The 19,950-nt window shown below is 34.6% G+C and overlaps 1 long non-coding RNA gene across 1 annotated transcript; it reads right to left on the reverse strand.

Moving 5' to 3' along the window:
• Positions 1 to 7,546: 7,546 nt before the first annotated feature.
• LOC136813994 (uncharacterized) lies at positions 7,547 to 13,113 on the reverse strand. The gene is made up of 3 exons (XR_010847581.1): positions 12,502 to 13,113; positions 9,281 to 9,527; positions 7,547 to 7,721 (listed from the first exon to the last, which is right to left on the reverse strand). It is a non-coding gene; the product is annotated as an uncharacterized lncRNA (long non-coding RNA).
• Between the last annotated feature and the right edge of the window lie 6,837 nt (positions 13,114 to 19,950).

The following is a 19,950-nucleotide window of genomic DNA, read 5'->3' on the forward strand; positions in this document are numbered from 1 at the left end:
ACGTGAAATATTTACTAAAGTTTTTAATAGAAACATAGAAGCAGGGTTTATAAAAAGATGGCTGCTTAGACTTAAGTAAGATTCACTTTACACGTTTTTTTCATAAGAACAAACTATATAAGAACATAAGGCTTCGATGGCCAAAATACTACGAACAATTAAGAACATTTTAAGGCTTTGTGGACTCTAAAACACCCGATTTCTTAGGAAAATGGACAAAAATGCTCAAAAAACGATGAAAATAAGAACATGTTAACAACATTTCTAGGCTTAAAACTCAAAAAATTAAGAACATCCGAAGGCCGTTTCATAAATTTTGAATGTTCTTATAAAAGGAATACGTGTATATTCAAAACGTATTTGAATTAAGAAACATCAGATTTTGACAGGCTTACGATCATTTGGAGAAAATGGGGAAAAACGTCTTTCAAACTGTCAAAAATTATTTGTTAAACATTTTCAAGAAAAGAATTACAAATGTTTGTTTATTCATTCAATGTCTAACCCATTCATTTGCATCAAGGTGTGAAAATATTCTTTTAGTTTCAAAAACAAATAATCCCATCCGCCGATACGGAGCAGGTAAAAATCATTTCCAAGGAATGTTTCTTTCTACTGCTCTAGTCTCCTAAATAGACGTTACCTTGCTATTTACGAATTGAAAAAAAAGTATATAAAGCTAGTCATGGATCCGTGAGAAACTACCACAAACATTCAAAAATATAAGGTTTTCTACCTGCCCTACTTCCCTATAAAGTAGACGGCTTTTATTACCGTAGTTTATTTTTACCGAAAAAGAGGTTTACGGCGAGAAGAACGATGGGAACCGCACCAAATCATAACAATAGTGTGTTATCCGTACCTAAATCTTCAAAACTTTGAAAAATGAAAACAATTAAAGATTTAGTCGTTGCCACAAAATATCAACAAAGATTTGTCAATTTTGTTTACAGTAGCAAACAAAATACACAATATTTAGAGCTTTCTAAGACCATAAAAGGTGCATAGGGTTATTACAGCAGCAGTAAGACGTATAACAACAAGAACTCGGAAACACCCCTGTCTCAGTAGCCCGATAAGATTCTTAGGCTGATGGTGTACATAACACTAGCTGATCACATATCACCAATTCGTCTTTTTTTGTTATTTTGCAAAAAAACAATTTCCGATTAGCCTGGAAGTTGTCGTATTTCTAATGGAAGAATATACTGGTTTACAGTTTCAAATTCTTCCCTAAACCCCAAAAGTCTATGAAAAGATTCATCCACCGTCTTAACACCTATCAAAACAATGCTTAATTATTTGAAAACACCCCCTTCTCACAGACCCACTGGGACCCCTTCCTACTGGAAAAATTAGCCAAAATATCCTCCCCAGTGGAAAATTTTACTCTAAATGTTGTCACCTCTGAAAATAATCAGGAAAGCAAATCCTCAATGCAAAATATGCTATTTTTCTATTCCCACTAAATATTCTGGCTAGAAAACAATGGATTTCAAATCCACAGCCATGAAAAAACATTGGAATATCAATCCCCACTTGTTCCGTTATTTTTACCCCCACCGGATGAAAAAATCCCACTGGGTCTGTGAGCCTTTCTCACAGTGTTTGGATGTCGTTATCCTGAAATTAAACTTTATACCAGCCTTATACCAATCAAATCATTTGAAATATTATATTAAAATATGATGAACAAGATACTCAGAGCTGAATTCATCAAACGTGTATGTTACTCGACTGCAAATTATCAAAGTATACTCGTTAATTTTACAGTATTTTACTGACTCGTCACTAATGGTTACCATATAAACTAATAATACAAAATGGCGTTCTACAGATAACAAATTTACGAAAGTTTTTTTCTTCAGGATAAAATTTACCGTTAAAATATTTTCACGTTTGAAGTTAAACTCAATAGCGCAATATTTTATTAATTTCCTTTAGGGGAGATATACTTCTAAAACATTTATTCTATTTTCGCTGTTTGTTCAAAATAAAATCTATATTTAGGACAATTTTTATCCGTATTTTCGAAGAAAGTAAAAATTTGAATCTATACAAGGTTTATTTAGTTTATCCCGACCTCAACCCTTGGTGTAGTTTGAAATATAAATTGGTAATGGATAATTTGTTTCTAGATCCTTAAGATTAGAAATAGTGTCATTTTTATACAAAAGTCTCATGTCATTTCCACTTTTTCCCAGACAAATAAAGAGAAACTTAAATTGTCGGTGAAATATTTTCGTAAATTTTGTGATTCTTAATCAGTAATGATCATGAAAAATAACTGATCTTAACACCTCTGTCTCGCAGCCCCGGTGGAATGTTCTCCCACGGGGATAAGAATTTCCCAAAGGGGATAAAAATTCCATTGTTCTAAGTTCAATGGGGATTGTTTTGGAGTGCAATTTTTGTACTGTGGCTGAAATTATTGGGTATTTTTCCTAACAGGGACGAAATTTTGACCAAATTTTCCAGTGGGTTGGGGGCCCACCAGGTCTGTGACACAGGGGTGTATCTAATGCTCTACAGTTGTTGTTGTTGTTGTTGTTGGGTATTTCTCCCAACGGGGACCAAATTTTGACAAAATTTTACTTTTGTTCCCTAAGACTAATTTCGGGGAGAATAAACAAATAAGTGCTGAATTATAACAATGGAAAATCATCAGCCCAAAAAGTAAAGAATTATTTTATTCATTCAACACTCTTCAATCTTTACTTTTTAAATACACTTTATTTTTTTTATAAGAACAATTTTATAAGAACAATGAGGCTCAAAAATGCCAAAAAATAAGAACAATTTAAGAACAGTGGAGAGGCTGAAGTTAGAGAGTTATAGCAAAAAGAATCACTGGTTTCTAAAATCCTCTAAATAGTAAAGTAAATAGCCAAAACTTGTTTTTTACCTTAGAAAAAATAAGAACGAAAAAAGAACAATTTGAAGCTCAAAGTGGCAAAAAAATAGGAACAGCCGAGCCTCATCAAATATTTACTGGTTCTAAAAAAAAAGTGTGGTTAGTGAAGCGAGGGTGTAACAAGTTTTTCAGAGAGGGCTCTCTCTCCGCATATTTCAACATATCTTTGTTATTTTAAAAGCCAATGCCAAATGGTTGAACAAAAAAAAGAAGAAGTAATTTGAATTATTAAAAAGCCACTGTAAAGAACCAAAACAAACAAAAATCTATTCAAAATCTTTCCAAGAAAAATACAAAATCATTGCCATAATGTAACTAGAAACCCTCAAAAAATGGATACAAAAAAATTGTCACGGATTTTCTTTTTCATTTTGATATTCTTCATTTTCACAACTACATTGCTGCACTCGGAGAAAAAAAGAAAAAATAAGAAAATGAAATAAAAAAAGGTTAAACAGTGAGCTCTATTGTGTCTCTTCCTTTTATTTTTCTTTATTGCTGCTTCTATCTGGTGATCACTGCAAGAAAAAAGCATTTTCATCAAAAGTCCTATAAGCATAAAACACAGAAGGGGTAATCAGAATATATTGTTTACTGGTAACCATTGGATACGAAAGATAACTGGGCCAGTATAATAGTCCTTTGGAATATTCATAACAGATATACTAAGTTGCTTTTTTTCTCTCTCATCCTATTGTTTTTGCTTTCAATAATAACTATTGATAGAACATCTCGCAATTTTTCTTTTTTGGTGAGAGGAGAGTGGGAACTAATGAAAAGAGCATTATATTATGTTGATTACAACTTACACACGTTTTTTCATAAGAAGATCCAAAATTTTGGAATCTTTGGATATCCTTGATATTTTGAGTTTTGAAGCCTTAAAAATGTTCTTAAGATATTCTTAATTTCACCATTATGCGAGGGTTTTCGTGCATTTTCTTAAGAAATGGGTGTTTTAGAATCTTGGTATTTTGGCCAACTAAGTCTTATGTTCCTATAGGTTGTTCTTATAAAAAACATGTTAGACAGCTTGATTCTATGAGTGAAAGACCTTTTGCTTCACTTATCAAAAGTTTCACTCTGAGGATTTTTTTTGGTAGGGACAAATAACTATAAAAACTTGTGTGCTTACAAATGTACAACTGCACCCTGCAAAACTTTTCCTTTACCATGAAACACAAAATATATTATCCTGGAAATATCCAAGGAATCTCAGAAAGTGAATATTCAAGCTTGCAGATATTCCTATTTCAAAATCTTAATAATTAATTAATTTCAATAATTTATCATTTAATAAACTGAAAGACAAAACTAGAACCCTCTAAAAGACTTCTTTGCGAGAGTTACTTTAGGTCTTTAGTTTAGGGTAGGTTTATGTAACATATTATTATATTGGTTTAGAGTATAGACTATTACATTTCACACCCCAGAGCAATGAAAATCTGATTCTGAATGATTACTTTAAGATTTCTTATGCTACACGTTTTTGTTTCACAAGAACATCCAAAATTATTTTATATTTAAATACTTATTATTTTTGCTTGAGAGACATTCTATATTTTTGAATAAACATTTGAAGAAAAAACTTTGGTGTATTTTTGAAGGAATATCTATTCATGTATTTTTCGAGGAAAAACATATTTTCATGAATTTTTGAAGGAAAATATCATTAAATTCTCTAGTCTTTATGTCGAAGGAAAATAAAACTTTCGTGTACTTTTGAAGGAAAATTTTACCTTTTCATGTATTTTTGTAGGAAAATATCTTTTCACTATAATATACTTCGAAGGAAATGTGATGTGAATCTCTATATGTATTTTTGAAGGCAAATATACCTTCTTATGCATTTTGAAAAAATACATCACTTTCTGTGTGTTTCTTTAAGGGCGATAATTTGTATAATCTTGATGTGAAAAAAAATCGTATCTTCTGGGTGACTAATCAACATGCGCCTTATATTTGCAACGTGCTACATTTTGCAAGAGAATTTTTATTTATTGTGAGCGTGGGCAGTACAGTATGATGAAAAGAAAGAGCGAAATTATTACATTATTATCATATTAATGTAACAAGATTTTCCATCCAACAATTAATATTCAATTGTTCTGTTATTTAGATCTACCTTCTATTTATATGAATCACCATGGCAACTGATATTAATAACAGTGTAAATGAATTGTGGACTACGGTGAATTTTGACTGGGGGATAAGTATAAATTCGATTAGAACTTTCATCCGGCTTAGACTCTCTCAAAGGGAACAAATCTCTGAAAAAAAACTATCAATGTAAAATTTATGAAATTATGTTATATGATACAAACTTAGTAGTTATTACAAAAGGGATTTTTTTACTAACAAAAATACAAACAACGATTTACAAAATATTCCAGGCAATATCAACGCAATCAACACCAATGAATGTCCAGTCCCTAACTTCATTAGGCATACACCCCTGCCTCCAGCCCCGGTGGAACTTTTTTCCTCAGTTTCCTATCGAAATTCAAATGGCGATATAAATTCTATTGTTCCAAGGTTAAAAAATCCAATGGGGATGGTTTTGGAGTCAGATGGTGATGGAATCAAAGTCATTTTTTTGGTTTATTACCCAGTGGGGCTGAAATTCCCGGGTATTTTTTAACGGGGACGAAATTTTTGCCAAATTTTCCAGTGGGGCTTGGGTCCCAGCGGGGATGTGTGACACAGGGATGTAGACATTGATGTTCTCATAAAAGAAATTCTCGTAACATGACGTATTTGTTTTATTTTTTCTTTATTCATCGTTGGTACGAAACAAAATAGTACAAAAAGACTAATTAAAACCAACATGACAATCTAATATTTACTGAATAGCAAATGATATTATCAAAATTAAAATATTAAAATCATTAAAATATTGAACACAGTTTGCAAGAATAATATATTTTTGCTTTCAAAATTTTGGTTTTAGAGCACTCTACTGAGTCTGATGTTTTAATCTCATTGGGCAGCCTATTCTTAGCCTGTCCTGCCCGATAATTGAAACTGCACTTTTTGGTACTGGAAGTTTGATTTGAGCGCCTCTTCTGAGTTTTGGATCCTCGTCCAAATGAGAGGGCAATATTTGAAAGTAGATGATATAAAACTATTAAATATAAAGTCTGCCTGCTCTTGGTTCAGATATGATCTAATTCTGACAATAATACAATCTGAAGAATATGAGGATAAAATGATAAAGCACTCTCGATGGTTACACCAAGAAGTATAACATTCTCAGAAGATTCAAGTTTAAAATTTAGACAAGAGATATATTTGCGTTTTTTTGTACCTGGAACATCTGAAACTTCTCTGGGTTCGCTACAAGAGAGTTTTTTTCAAGCCAGGTGAGAATGATTTTCAAGTCTATTTACAAAGGCTCAATGACTTCTTGACTAATTGCTCCAATTTTACCAGAAGTAGAAAGATACGTGGCAATGACGTGACTATGGCAAGCACTGCATACCATTGACTATAATGGCGTGATCTCCTTCTTGTATTGCAGGTGCAGGGTTTGTAACCAATTCTTCGTAAGGTGGAGGAAATACTTCCTGCACAATCAGGTCTTGTAATGATGCTGAAAGTTAAAACCATGAACACTCAAAATCGATCATCAATAACCCCTTCCCACAGACCCCGTAGGATTTTTTCAGGTAGTGGGGATAAAGATAAAGGGACTCAAACTCGATGGGGATTAATTTTTCCATAGTTATTATGGCTGGGTATTTAAGTCAGAAAATTTAGTGGGGATTGGAAAAATAGCATAGGAATTTTCAGTGAGGATTGGTTTGTTTGATTATTTTCAGTGGGGACGGAATTCGGAAAATAATTTTCCACCGGGGACGATTTCTTAGCCAATTTTTCCAGTGGGAAGTGTTCCCAGTGGGTCTGTGAGACTAAGGGGGTCTCTCAATGCAAGATCCTTTTTGGACCTTTCCATCCTAGGTCATTGTCAATATTTATATCCCTGCTAATAAATTCCCATCGTGAGCCGTGGCAGCACACCAAATCAAGGTTGATTAATTTTTCTTTCTCAGAGATCTGAACTCAAGAAAATGCTAATTACAACGTGTGTAAAAGAATTTATGAGAAACCCTCTCCGATGAGAAAAGCTGGCCGTAACGTCATCATTAGAAAAATTTATTGGCCTCCCGGGGGGGGGGGTACTAGGGCAATATGGGTTACGGGGATGCTCCGCTGGTCAGGGTACCTTTTTTAACCTCCACGAGTCCCAGGTAGGGTCGCAAAAACACCAAAATAGAAAAATCAGTCCCTCGTAGGGTGCCCTTTTTTGGAAAATTTGGGGAAAAAGTAGAAAGTTTGAGAAAATTTTGGAATTTCAGTCCCATTCAGGGTCAATTTTTCGTAAATTTTGAGTCCCACGTAGGGTCCATTTTTCGAACCTCAGCGGAGCACCCCCGTCGGTCGACAAGGGTAGTACCCCCACCCCCGGGATTGGCCTCTCATCCTCACTAGGAAATGCTTTAAATTTTCAATAAGAAAAAAAGCCACCGATGTTGCAACCACTACCAAATTTAGTTTTATCCTCTCCTGGCTTACACAGACAAGAGTACAGAATCATGACAGAATTTAGAAAAATAAATTGCTTACTTCTATTATTAAGTGTAAATACACAGCATTCACAATGACATTCTCGTTGAAAACTCAATACAACGGTCACGTGCGAGGTAAGAAACTCCACTACCATCAGCGTTGTCAAAACAAGGTGCAGAATGAAACCGATTTCCTCTTTTTGAGAACATATTGCAAATGCTGGCATTCATTGTACTTTCTATAAATATGAAGGAATATTGATTCATTTATAGTATACTATAAATTTACAGTAGCGTAGACAACAGGGGCGCATTTTTATGACACTATAATTTATCTATTCATGGTATTAATAGATAATCACAGTGTCATAAAAATCTGCTCTCCTACAAGAAATTTGCGCCCCTGCTGTCTACGCTACTGTTAAATTACTGGTATTTCAGGAGCAAAGAAATGTTCTAGATATAGTTTGCAAGTCAGCGCTCCATTTCTTGCGTTATCTCAATATGGGCCTTGGTGGTTTTAACAAAAAGGAGAAGGTATGGATGTTTTTTCTGCAAAAGAAAAACAATCCCAAAAATGATATAATTTCCAGGATTCTTTTTTACGAAAAAGACAAACACCATTTCCCGAAAACGCGAAATTAAATCTATCGAAGATTGATCTGCTTGAAATCGTTTAAACTCTATTGTCTTGTCAATGTCTCTTGAACAATACCGTGCAAATATTGACATGAATATTTTAAAAGAATAAACTATTTTTTAAATATTAACAAATTATTATGATTATCCGTGTGACTTTATTGAAACCGTGGGGGGTCCCCACGGGGGTTACATTGCAGACCAAAAAACATCACCTGGTCGAAGAAATAACCTGTAATTTTATCTCAATGGAAAGAATACTCTTGTCTCCCGAATGGACGCCCCCCGCTAATTGTTAAGAGCAAAAAAAATCCATCCCCCCCCCGCTCTTATTAAGACCCCCCTGCTAATTAAATTTTAATAATTAATTATTTATTACAGTGTGTATAGACCTAAACTTGTTAAAAAATTTTCCTTTTTGTTAGTATTGGTTCTAATTTACGTGTTCATTTGTGAAAGTTTCACTTTTGTTGTTGAAATTGATATCAGTTAAAAAAATTATGTCTTCAAACCACCCCCCCTCTTATTCCATCCTGCCGCGCTTATTAGAATTTAGAAAATTTCTACCCCCCTGCTTATTCGGACCCCCCCCCGTTATTCGGGAGACCAAGAGTACATTCATTCCAAGCGATAAAAATTAAATATTTGATTTATTAAATATTTCTATTTCCATTGAAATTCATGTGTTTTGTTTTAATACTCAATGAAGAAAACATTTTACAGAGGATCAGTGGAAACAGGCATGCTTTTTAGTCGCCCTGCATTTTTAAATCCTCAGAAATTTTGGCGTGAAGAAAGGTTTTAGTAAACTCTAGACCCCTTGAGAAATGTTCCTTTTAAATCTAAAACCACAAAGGGAAATGGATCAATTCTGTGAGAATCAAATAAGATTTAAAATTTTACCTTATTACACGAATAACTAGTCATTTTATTGAAAAATTTCGTATTAATAAAAACTCCCTTAATTAAAACCAGCCATGGTGTCCTTGAAAAAGTAATAGAAATTGTGTGTTAATTTCAAGGCCGTTGAATACTTGCCTAGTAATATTCGTGTAATAAGGTACATCGCTTAAGATTTTTTTCCGCTAAATTGGAAGATTTCGGAAAACTAAAATAGGTGTATGCTTTCTCAATTCAAGCCTTTTGTTTAGAATCTTACATAAATCCAAAAATGCAGAGCCCAATCGCTACCAAACACATGGTAATACAAGCTAAACTGAATGCAAAATATCGTTGATTCAGAATCTTCTTCGTAGGTTCTTTAGCGGAAAAGATTCCATCAACTCCAGTGATAGCTATCCACGCACCGAATAATATGCATATGGCAGCTTCTGCATTTCGCAAAATCAATATGGATACTGCGCCAAGAAGGATGGATGTCAGTCCAATACCACAATGAAGATATCCTGAAACATAAAGTGAGCAATAAATAGATGATCTTTCTTAAGACCCTTGAGCTCCAATCTCGAGCTCCAAGCCTAAAGGCCGGTCTCCACTTTCGCGTGAAATGGGCGACAGTTCTTTCTTAACCTTTTTTCCCTGAAGAAAAAATTACGCGCGCACAAAAACATCCATTACGTCAATTTTGACCAATGGAATTGCTTCATTTTTCAACCGACCAATGACTTTACAAGAACGGCCTTAACTAATAATGATCGCCCATCCCCAGAAAATTTAAAATGTCGCAACGAGCAATACAAGAGTTTTTTCCCAGGGGCGGGGTTTGGGTACTTAGACAAAAATGGGTGCTGGGTAGGTGCGGATGATAACGGGCAGTTTTTTCAGCTTCAAAAGTCTCCCTAACGGTTACAAATTTCAGAAAATTTAAAAGTAGTCGCTCTAAGGGTCGGAAAATGTTACTCTAAGAGTAACTTTTTCGCAAAAATCTAGTCTCTCTAAGGTTTGGTTTTAGAAGGTCTGCCAACCGTCGTACACCGCCGGGAGTTTCTTATTTTTAAGTTTATCTAGCATTTTCATGGATGAAGTGGATGCTAGGCGGACGTTGAAACCAACGAGATACATCGGAAGGCTAGAGGCATCTCTCTTATGTTGGGTTAGAAACCATTATTTCCTACATCATAAGTTGCAAGGTCCGCATGATTTTTATATGGTTATTTTAACGTTTTTCAACGTTAACGATTTAAAGTCCCGGCAAGAAAGTCGATTTTGGGCTATCTCTTTAATTTAATCGAATATTTCAATTTGGGATGAATTTTGAGCCTTATTTGACTATTTTAGAACTTTTGGATCCTCAGATCATAAGGTCTTAAGTCTTAAGACTCACAGTTAAAACTCTACCCTTTGAACTCTACCCTACTTTAGAGCAATTACAAATCGATTGTGGTTTCAAAACTTTTTTCTCAAATATTATGACCTTGATTGAAAGTAATATTTACAGTTAAATTTCGAAAAGTGTTCGACAGGAAAATAAAGAAAGTGCTAGATTCAATTCGTAACCAGTCATGATGTGCCTTCCCAGCTGGCACATAACGTTGTTTCAACGTTCACATAACGTTATATGGACGTTGTGAACATTAGATGGACGTCGAAACAACGTTGTGTGCCACCTGATTCCGCAATTCCGTCAATTTTTTCTCCAATTTCCGTCAAACCGTCTTAAATTGAACCAAAATTCCGTCACCGAAAATTCCTTTGAAATTCAATATTTTTGTCGAAAATTCCGCAAATTTTGAATATCTTTTACCAATTCCGAAATTCAGCAAATTTTTTTGCTAAATTCTGTTTTTCCGCACTAAAATTGTCTAATTTTCCGTCTCCGTCAGAGAACCCAATTTCCGTAATTCCGTCTAAATTTTGGCCAAATTCCGCCACTCCGTCCGAAAAAAGGGCCGATTCCGCTCCTCCACCAACCATGAAACCTCCCCTTTAATTTGTCAAACAGAAGAGACTAGAGACTAGTAACAGAAACAATACACGGTTCCATGAGCTTTGCAGAACAGTCTGTCAATTTAATGTCGTTGCTTTTGACTTATAATGTTCACAAGGGATAAATATTATATTGGCCATCTAGACAGTAAGCAAACTTTCATTTTAGTCACGTATGTGGTTGGTATTTTAATGATATATTAGGATAACTACTTACCTGATTTGAAATTGGCTGGTAAGCAGCCAATAGCATTTTCCAAACCTAAGATACAATTACCCTGGCACCAGAGGTCAAGTTTTCATCGCAGAGAAAATATTGACCTTCGTCTTCACAGGTCGATATTTATTCGAGCTGTGATACTTACGGTATAAGATACAATAACGCAGAGCAAAACTTTGTCGGGGTAAACATTTTCGGAGGAAAGTGACGAATTCCCACTTTTTATCACCCGACCATAACTTTTACCCGATTTTTTCCCCAACACCAAAATTAAAATTCTTTACACCTCATCGTTGTTAACGTCGAATTACAAGATCTTTTTCGAGCTAGTGAAGGAAACCATTTCATTTGGACAATTCAATTCAGTTGGTTGGAAGTGACTAAATTGTAAACTTGGTCGGGGCATGAAGTTCATGGTCGGGGGAAAGTGACAAAAATGCCTTTAGGTGACGAAGTTTTTCCCCGAATAATAAAAACACTGACTTTATCAGAATCAGATAAGGTATAGACAAAAGGGCAATTTTTGGCCGGTCTGTAAAATACACGATACCAGCAGGTCGAAAGAAATTAACACTGTGCCCATAAAAGTCAGTTGGAGTTGCCTCACAAAATCTGAGCAAATTAAAGTGGGAAAAGTCAGAGGGAGTGTTATTTCCAACATTTCCAAATATTCACCAAAGATGTCAATTCATATTTGCTGCGCACTTGCAAAATCATAAGTATTTGGATAAGTATTCAAATGTTATAAAAAATTAGACTTAGGGGTAAGATGCAAGAATGGTTATAAGGTATCTCTTTGTCTGCCTGAAATGAATCGAAGATTCCTGTGAAGCTTTTTGTTGTATCTCATTTGTTAGAACACATATTGCTTGACTAATTTTCAGTCAAATAAAGCGCTGGTAAGAGGTACTGACCTTGACGGCCGACAGGGACGTGTTGCTGGAGTTTTAAAAGTGGACCCTGTCACATATTAATGTTTGGTAAATTTGGGACCCTCTCAGTACAAAAAATCGAAAACTTGAAAAACTTGAAAAATTTTGTTGCTTCCACCCTGAAAACTGTCCTAAATAACCAAATCTTGAAAATCAGTGAATTTGGGACCCTGTCAGACATCTACAGAGTCTGAAAAAGGGATTCTAACCAGCGCTACGTCCCCGTATCCAATCTTTAAAGTTTAAACAAGGCACTGGCAAAGCAATCTAAAGGAAAGAGTTCCACATTGTAGCAAAAGAAGAGTGCACACTTTAATCCAAAAAGACTTTTATAATACTCACCAAACCATTTGACACCTTTGATATTTTTATCATGCTTTTGAAGGCAATATAAATTGTTACTGCTGTGTAGTGCCATATCCATCAAACTTTTTCTTCAACTCACTTTATTACTAGTCATAGCTTTCACTAAATGCCCCCACATAAAGATCATGTCAAGCACTTATAAAGCTTTAATGTATTAAAGATTAAAACATTAAAAAATAATCAGGAATAATTGATTGACTTAATTATTGATTGATTGGCAAGGATTGGTTGATTGATTGATTGATTGATTGATTGAGGCATTTGCTTGAAAAAAGAAATTATATTCCATTAACAAAATACTTGAAGAATTTGCAGCTTGATAATTTAATAAAATTTAAGGAAAAGCTGGTAAAGCTTCTCAAAAATATATTTCAAAAATTATGGTATCATTAGCTTACAGGTTTTCACATCTCCTGTTTGTTTTTTCTCCTAGTTTCTTTCTTACAACAATATATATCGTGATTATTATTCACTAAATAGACCTTTTCTGATAATGCCGCAGACATCTTAGATTGTAGGCAAAATATATAGTGGTGAATAAATCAACAAGGTAACCAATCAGAAATAGCTTGTTTTTTCATTGGCTGCTATATTTCAACAATTCTCTATTGAAACTTTGCCTAATAAACAATAGTCAAGAGGATACTGCGTATGAAATTTATCAAAAAGTTCTGCGCCATCTTAAATAGGGTGAAATAGAAACCAATCATAGTCAAGGCCCGGCCTCCGTACGCTGTGATTACACTTCTCAAACAAAATCTTCTATTTTATTGGTCAAAAGAAAAATAAAGGAATGCCATTGTGGTCCATTCAGACGTACAGTCGAGAAAAGTTGAAATGCGCCTAATTTTTTTTCAAGTGCATACATAGTACTTTTTCATGATGCAATCTTTTCTCCAAGCAGCGCAGACAATGAAGAGATGTGCCTTCTGGAAGCTAGACTTTTTGAGTTTTTAGCTATATATACTTTCGCTTTATGGTGTTTCTGTATGACTGTCTGTGTACCTAGTCTAACCAGCGTTAAATGCCTTCGGGAAGGTCCATCATATCCTAACTTGGAAAGCCAGAATTGGAGCTATTTCCCCAAACCACTGGAGAGTAAGTTATTTAGGCTATCACAACTGCATGAAAAAGTTGAATGAGCGCATGTAAAGTTAAACGAATTTGTAAACAAACTTTTTGCAGGTTTTTGAGATAGATTTACCACACTGAAAAAACAGTGAAAAAACTCTAAGTGAGGTAAATCTATTTTGAAGACCAAAGGAAAAAGTTTGTTTACATTGATCGACATTCAGCATTCATTCAACCACTTTTGGATTCAACTTTACATTACATATGCATTCAACTTTTTTGTACTTTGCCGGTATCTTGTTTTACTAAGTTAAGAAGGACTTTCTCGAGTTACGACCATATGATGGTATTTAAAGCTCGAGAAGCTCTATAAACAATGAAGGTAGTTATTTATAAAATAAAAGACAGAGATAAATTTAGAGTTTGAACAAAAATATCAAATATGAATATACATTTGGATTTGAAAACTTGAGCAAATTTCTTTAAAGATTCCAGAAAAAGAATTGAAATCATTCCTGAAGTGAACTTCTGACTAAATTACAGTAGTTAGTATTCAGTTTCAAAGACAAGAAACAAAATTTGACATACAAAACACTTTTTCCAGTCAATGAATCAGCTCATCATCATCATCATCATAACCAGTCTGCCATTTTTTTTGTTTTGATTTGCACAAGTAATATTGTAATTCGTGTTATATCATACACTGTTATAATTTGCATTTATAACACTCGCTTCAGCTTTTCAAACCTAAATCAAAACTAAAATTGTAATATGTAATAATGGAAATAGCATATAACGTATTATGAAAATATGTATACTACCGTCCCGGAAAAAAACCGAACATTTACGGAAGAGACTAACTACGGGGATGCTTAGGCGACAAAACGCAACAAAATTTCGAGATTCCAGTCCAATATCTATGCGTGAAACTATGAGTGCCTCCTCGTCGCTACGCTCCTGCGGGGGCAATTAAGTTACGCTGAGATTTTAAAGATAGAGATACTAAACAGTCAAATACTACTGTAGCAAACATTTAAATATATTTGTATATTAAATTTGATTTTGTTCAAAACTCAATTAACGATACCTTTAAAGCATTGATTATATACTTGATTTCAAAACTCTCGTCTATAACAAACTAGTGATGAAAAGTCTTAATGGAGGTTAAATGCGGTCAAGATAAAAAAACGTGCATTTTACATCTCATCATTAATTGCATTCTTTCAATCAAAATACGTAATTAAAGCAATTTAACAAGCAATTTAACAAGCTATTAAAGCAACACGATGCCTTATCAAAAAGGGGGATTCCAAGAACTAAAGATCGAAAAAAAAGTAAACGGTAGCAATTAGCAAGGAACTAATAACGAACATATCAAAAAGAAAATTAAGCGTTTTTCAATACCGTCTCTAAAATAACGATCCATGACGTTATGTAGTAGGAACTGTCCCGTATTTCCTCAGACAAGCACCACCACAATGCTTTTTTTTACAATCTTATGTACGGCGCTCTTTAAAAAAGTTGGAAAGGTTTGTGATGTGCACACATATTTTCTTCGGGAACATTAAAACGTCTGCCCAAATTGAAATTATGTTAATCGTATTATCGGAGGTTGATACAAGGAAATACGTGACTAGATACATACATCCATATATGGATAATGTAACAGAACCAAATGTCAAGGAATGCCTTCAATTAAAGGTCGTGGTTTGTCTTGTTAATAGACTTCAATTCTTTGTGTTAGTCTGTAACTTTTTAGTTCCTCAGTTTAAATCGAGATAAAGCTGGAATAAATAAATTGGAAAACATTTAAGAGGGTTAGGACGGTCCCTCGGATGGTTGTGCCGTATTTTATGCTAATAACCGGGAGAGTTTACACTAGGTTTGCAAAATCATGGGTATGGGACTATGTAGGTTATACAGACTTTAGAAAATTGGATCTTCCAGATAAAAAAACCAAAATAAGCGACTTTTGTAATTTTTAATTTGGTTGTAATTATGTTAAAGTACTTTCATCCGACGTTTCTTTCAGATTATGCTATAAATGAAAACCCGCCCGACCACTCACCTCTAGAGTTATCTGATTGACAGAATCCACCTTTGTTTCCGGAAGTAACTGATTGAAGTAACCACCATACGCCATTTCACAGTCGAAATGGATCATGGGTAATCAGAACTGACTGCGCCCCAATAACGGTTTCCCGTTCGTTAGACGCAAAAATTTTAATTTTTTTTCAAAACATTAGAACAATACTAAGTCGTTTTAGTGTGCAGTGGTTCTGATTACCCATTACGCTTTGCGACTGTGAAATAACCACCATGGCAATGGTAAACTCGAAGGTCACCAGGACTGTGATGATGGCAAAATATCAATGTCAGTGTCCTAAATAGCCGTAATAGAAATTGGTTATTGAGTAGTTAGGGTTTTGCCAATCGCACAATAGACCTTTTCGTAAATTACATCACGAACATCCACTTGCCCTATTCAAATAATTTCCGTGGTGATCATATCCCTTGAGACATTAAATGACAAAATCCGCTGGGAGTTGATCACCATAGCAATAATTTCAAAACGGAGCAAGTATTGTTCGTGACGTAATTTATGAAAAGGTTAATCATTATACACTATACACTACACGTTTTTTTGCCACCGCAGGGAGCCTAAAGCTCCCGAAGATGGCATTCATAGCTTCACGCATAAGGAAGTTGGGCAAACATCTCATAATTTTGCTTTTGTTTTTGCGCGCGTTTTTCAGTATTTTAGTTCTGCTTAACGGTAGCATTCTTATCTTACGGTCCCTCTATTGTTTTATCATCATCAAAAAGACTTTTCCGGAGTTATTTTGATCTGATTACTTATTTTGAAATCTCAGTTTGTCTTTTTCTTATCCCTGGAGAGTTAATGAATCTAAGGAAATTCCCTTTTCTGGGAAATTCCCTTTTTATACCACAAGTATTTATTAAGCGCTCTTCATAGGCTAAAAATATTACTTCATTGAAAGTATTCGAACAGTTATGTTGCTAAACGTGTACATTAGTAAAATAACATATAAAGAGCAGTATTTTTATAAGAAAATCCAGCAAGTCATATGATTCTGGCTGGACTACTCTTAATTTTATGTGAGTTTTTCAGGCTTAAATGTCAATATTAATGAAAATGGAAACCTGTACTTCTCAGTAATTTCTGAAATCTGAGGCTCAGATTCTTCTTAATTTGTTCTTAGGTTTTGGCCGAATTTCAGCCTCGTATTCTTATGAAATTGTTCTTATAAAAAACGTGTAAGACAAGGCAGGGATGTCACTATAAGTAGACTGTAAATCACTCCCTTGACACATTTGTTACAATGCCGTGCATAATATATTGATAATTTTGGTATCATTACTACTGAGAAACAAGCTCCCCCCTCCCCCCTTACTACAATGCTGATGGGTTAGTCAGCCACTGCAATTTTTCGGCTGGAATACGCACCCAGCATTGTAGTAGGGGGGAAGGGGGGGAAACCTGGTTGAATGAACTTGATTTTTAGAAAATTATCATATATTATGCACAGTATTGTAGCATTTGAAAGAATTTTGTCTTAGATGAGAGGTCACTCTTAACAAAAATTACTGTAGGTTGAACGCAAAATCAACTCTATGTGTTCGTTTTACTGCGGTGGCACCTTAATGAAAGTTATGGCTAGTTCATAAGAATATCTAAAAATTTTGAATCATACGCAAAAACAAACGAAAACTTACAGAAAATGAAAGCCTATTGTTTACATATATGTATTTTTATACAAAAATACAATTATTGCGTTGGATTGGCTAATTAAAGGCTTTGACTCTAAAGCACCAATTTCTTTAGAACTGCTTAAAAATATTAAAAAATTGTGAAAATAAGAACACTTAAAAAACAATTTTTTTAGGCTTAAAACTAAAAATGTGAAGAACATCTGAAGGCTTCAAAATGTTATCAGGTTAAAAAATGGGTGCTGTTTTATGTAGTGCCGTACAGAATTCGAGAATTTTGCATTACTGCGTGGAATTTAATTGCTGGACAATGTTTGCAAATAAGACAACGAAAACAGGAACCTGTCTATTTATGATTGTTATACTGCGTAAGCTTTTCTCTAGATTAAAGAAAATAAGATTGAAAAATACATCAGATTGAAATTGAAAATGATACTTTTTAACAAACTTAGATACAAGAATTTTGATAAGTAGTTGTGCAGACTTCTTTCAGTGCGCCGTCAATGAAAAGAGTGTTGCAACTTTCAACTGGTACAATAATACATCCACTTTTGCGTACCACATCAGGTCCATCTCCACCAACAACAGAAACAATCTTTCTTTTCATTATAACTTCATCATCAAATTCATCTTCGCTGTCTGATTTTTTCACGAAATTCTCATCAATTTCATCATCATTAAGATGTCGAACGCTTGATGCTGCCACGTGGTCAGATTTGTAACCGGCGACGTCATGAAAGATACACGTCAACAATGATAAACAAATAAGCCGAAACAACTTCATTTTATCTACAGGATTATATACTGAAATTCTAATACTCTTCGATTTTTACTCTGCTCCGATACTAGCTTAAGATATCTCTTAAGTGAAGTAACTAAATCTTCATCAATAATCATTTATGTTTTACTGTTTCAAAGATTAATTCCACATAACAGTTCAAAATATAAACTTCAACAACATTGAAAGAATCTAGTAATTTTACAGTAGGCTTAAATTGCCCCTTAAATTGATTTATTTCCTTTTTACAATACCGTTCTAATTTATAGAAGTGATTGATTGAAGTAGGATTCGTGTTTTTATACTACAATCATGGTCGAAATATTTGAGAAAAAAGGGAAATTCCTACCAAAATCTCACAACCACAAACGATTTGTAAGTGCTCTAAATTAGGTTGGAAGGGTAACTCTAAGTTTTAACGCTAGACTTAAGAATAGTCCAATAGGACGCAGAACATGGAAGTCTGGAAGTCTATAAACCCCTCCCAAATTGAAATAGTCGAATAAATTTATCAATTAGCCTAAAGCGACTTTCTCGCCCAAACTCCAAATTTCGAAAAGGGAGGATTCAAGCTAAATTCTCAATAGATTTTGACCTGAGGTTTTGTAGAGGTCTGCGACTCAGATTAAGGGTGAATATAATCTTGCTTGAAATCAACTCAACGTCAAATTTGATTCACTTGCAAGGTGTTGATAGGATAGGCCAAGAAAAGATGTCAATTAAGGGATGAAAAAGATGAAATTTGTCTTTTTGTAAAAAATCTTAACTTATCTTACTGTATAGCTAACATATCATTACCGATTTACAACATACAGAAAGAAATCCAATCATCCAAACTTTTATATTTTCAACAGGAAGTCTGCAAAATCATTTTTTTGGAGAGTGTATCAGTTACTAATGTCAGTGGCTTGTCTTCACGACGTGCAGTTTTTCTTATAGGGAGGGAAATCCTATGAACTGCGATAATCACTTCTACATTAGTTTCAAGTCGAAGTAAATGTTTGCTTTAGTCATCTTGCATAACCCCATAAATCTAGCCTTAAATCGTAACTTCCTTGCAATATCATTTTCCATCAACATTCCCTCCAACTATATAAACACCAGTTGAAGTGAAGCATTTCAAAGTTCCAACGGGTCGAACAAAATATTCATCTTAACTCTCACACCCCTGTGTCACAGACCCACTGGGACCCCAGCTCCACTGGAAAATTTGGCAGAGATTTCATCCCCGGTGGAAAAAAACCCTGTAATTTCAGCCCCACTTAGAAATTGACTTTGATTTATTCGTCCCCATTCGGATTTCAATGTTAAAAATTGCACTCTAAAACCATCCCCTCCGGATTTTTTAAACTTGGAACAATAGAATTTCTATCCCCATTGGGATTTCAATAGGAATTGTTATCCCCACTGAGGAAAAGGGTTCTACGAGGCTGTGAGTCAGGGGTGTACTCTCCCATATTCTCTAATATGAGAAAATCAATTACAAGTAGTGGTAGTCACTCGTTCACAAACATATTTGAGCTCGCCATCCACAAGAAGCCACCGACAAACTTGGCCATCCGATTCAACACACGGTGCAGGTAAACGTACGGTCCGAGTACGTCTCCTCCTTCTTCTTTGTCCATCAGCAGCCTCCTTTTGGATCCAATCCTCGTCGAGTCTCTCGTACTCTTCTTCATCAGAGTCCTCATCTTTCATTGATTCTAAATGTTGAACTTTTGATTCGTCCAAGCTGTATCCATTTTCAGAGCCAACAATACTATTATCTTCCGACAGTTTCAAAGTTTGCATATCTATATCATTCTCGTCTTGGTTTTTGTTTAACTTTTTAGTTTGATGACCAA

The sequence above is a fragment of the Clytia hemisphaerica genome, unplaced genomic scaffold (genome assembly GCF_902728285.1).
Source record: "Clytia hemisphaerica strain Z4C2 unplaced genomic scaffold, Clytia hemisphaerica genome assembly, whole genome shotgun sequence".
Lineage (NCBI taxonomy): Eukaryota > Metazoa > Cnidaria > Hydrozoa > Leptothecata > Clytiidae > Clytia > Clytia hemisphaerica.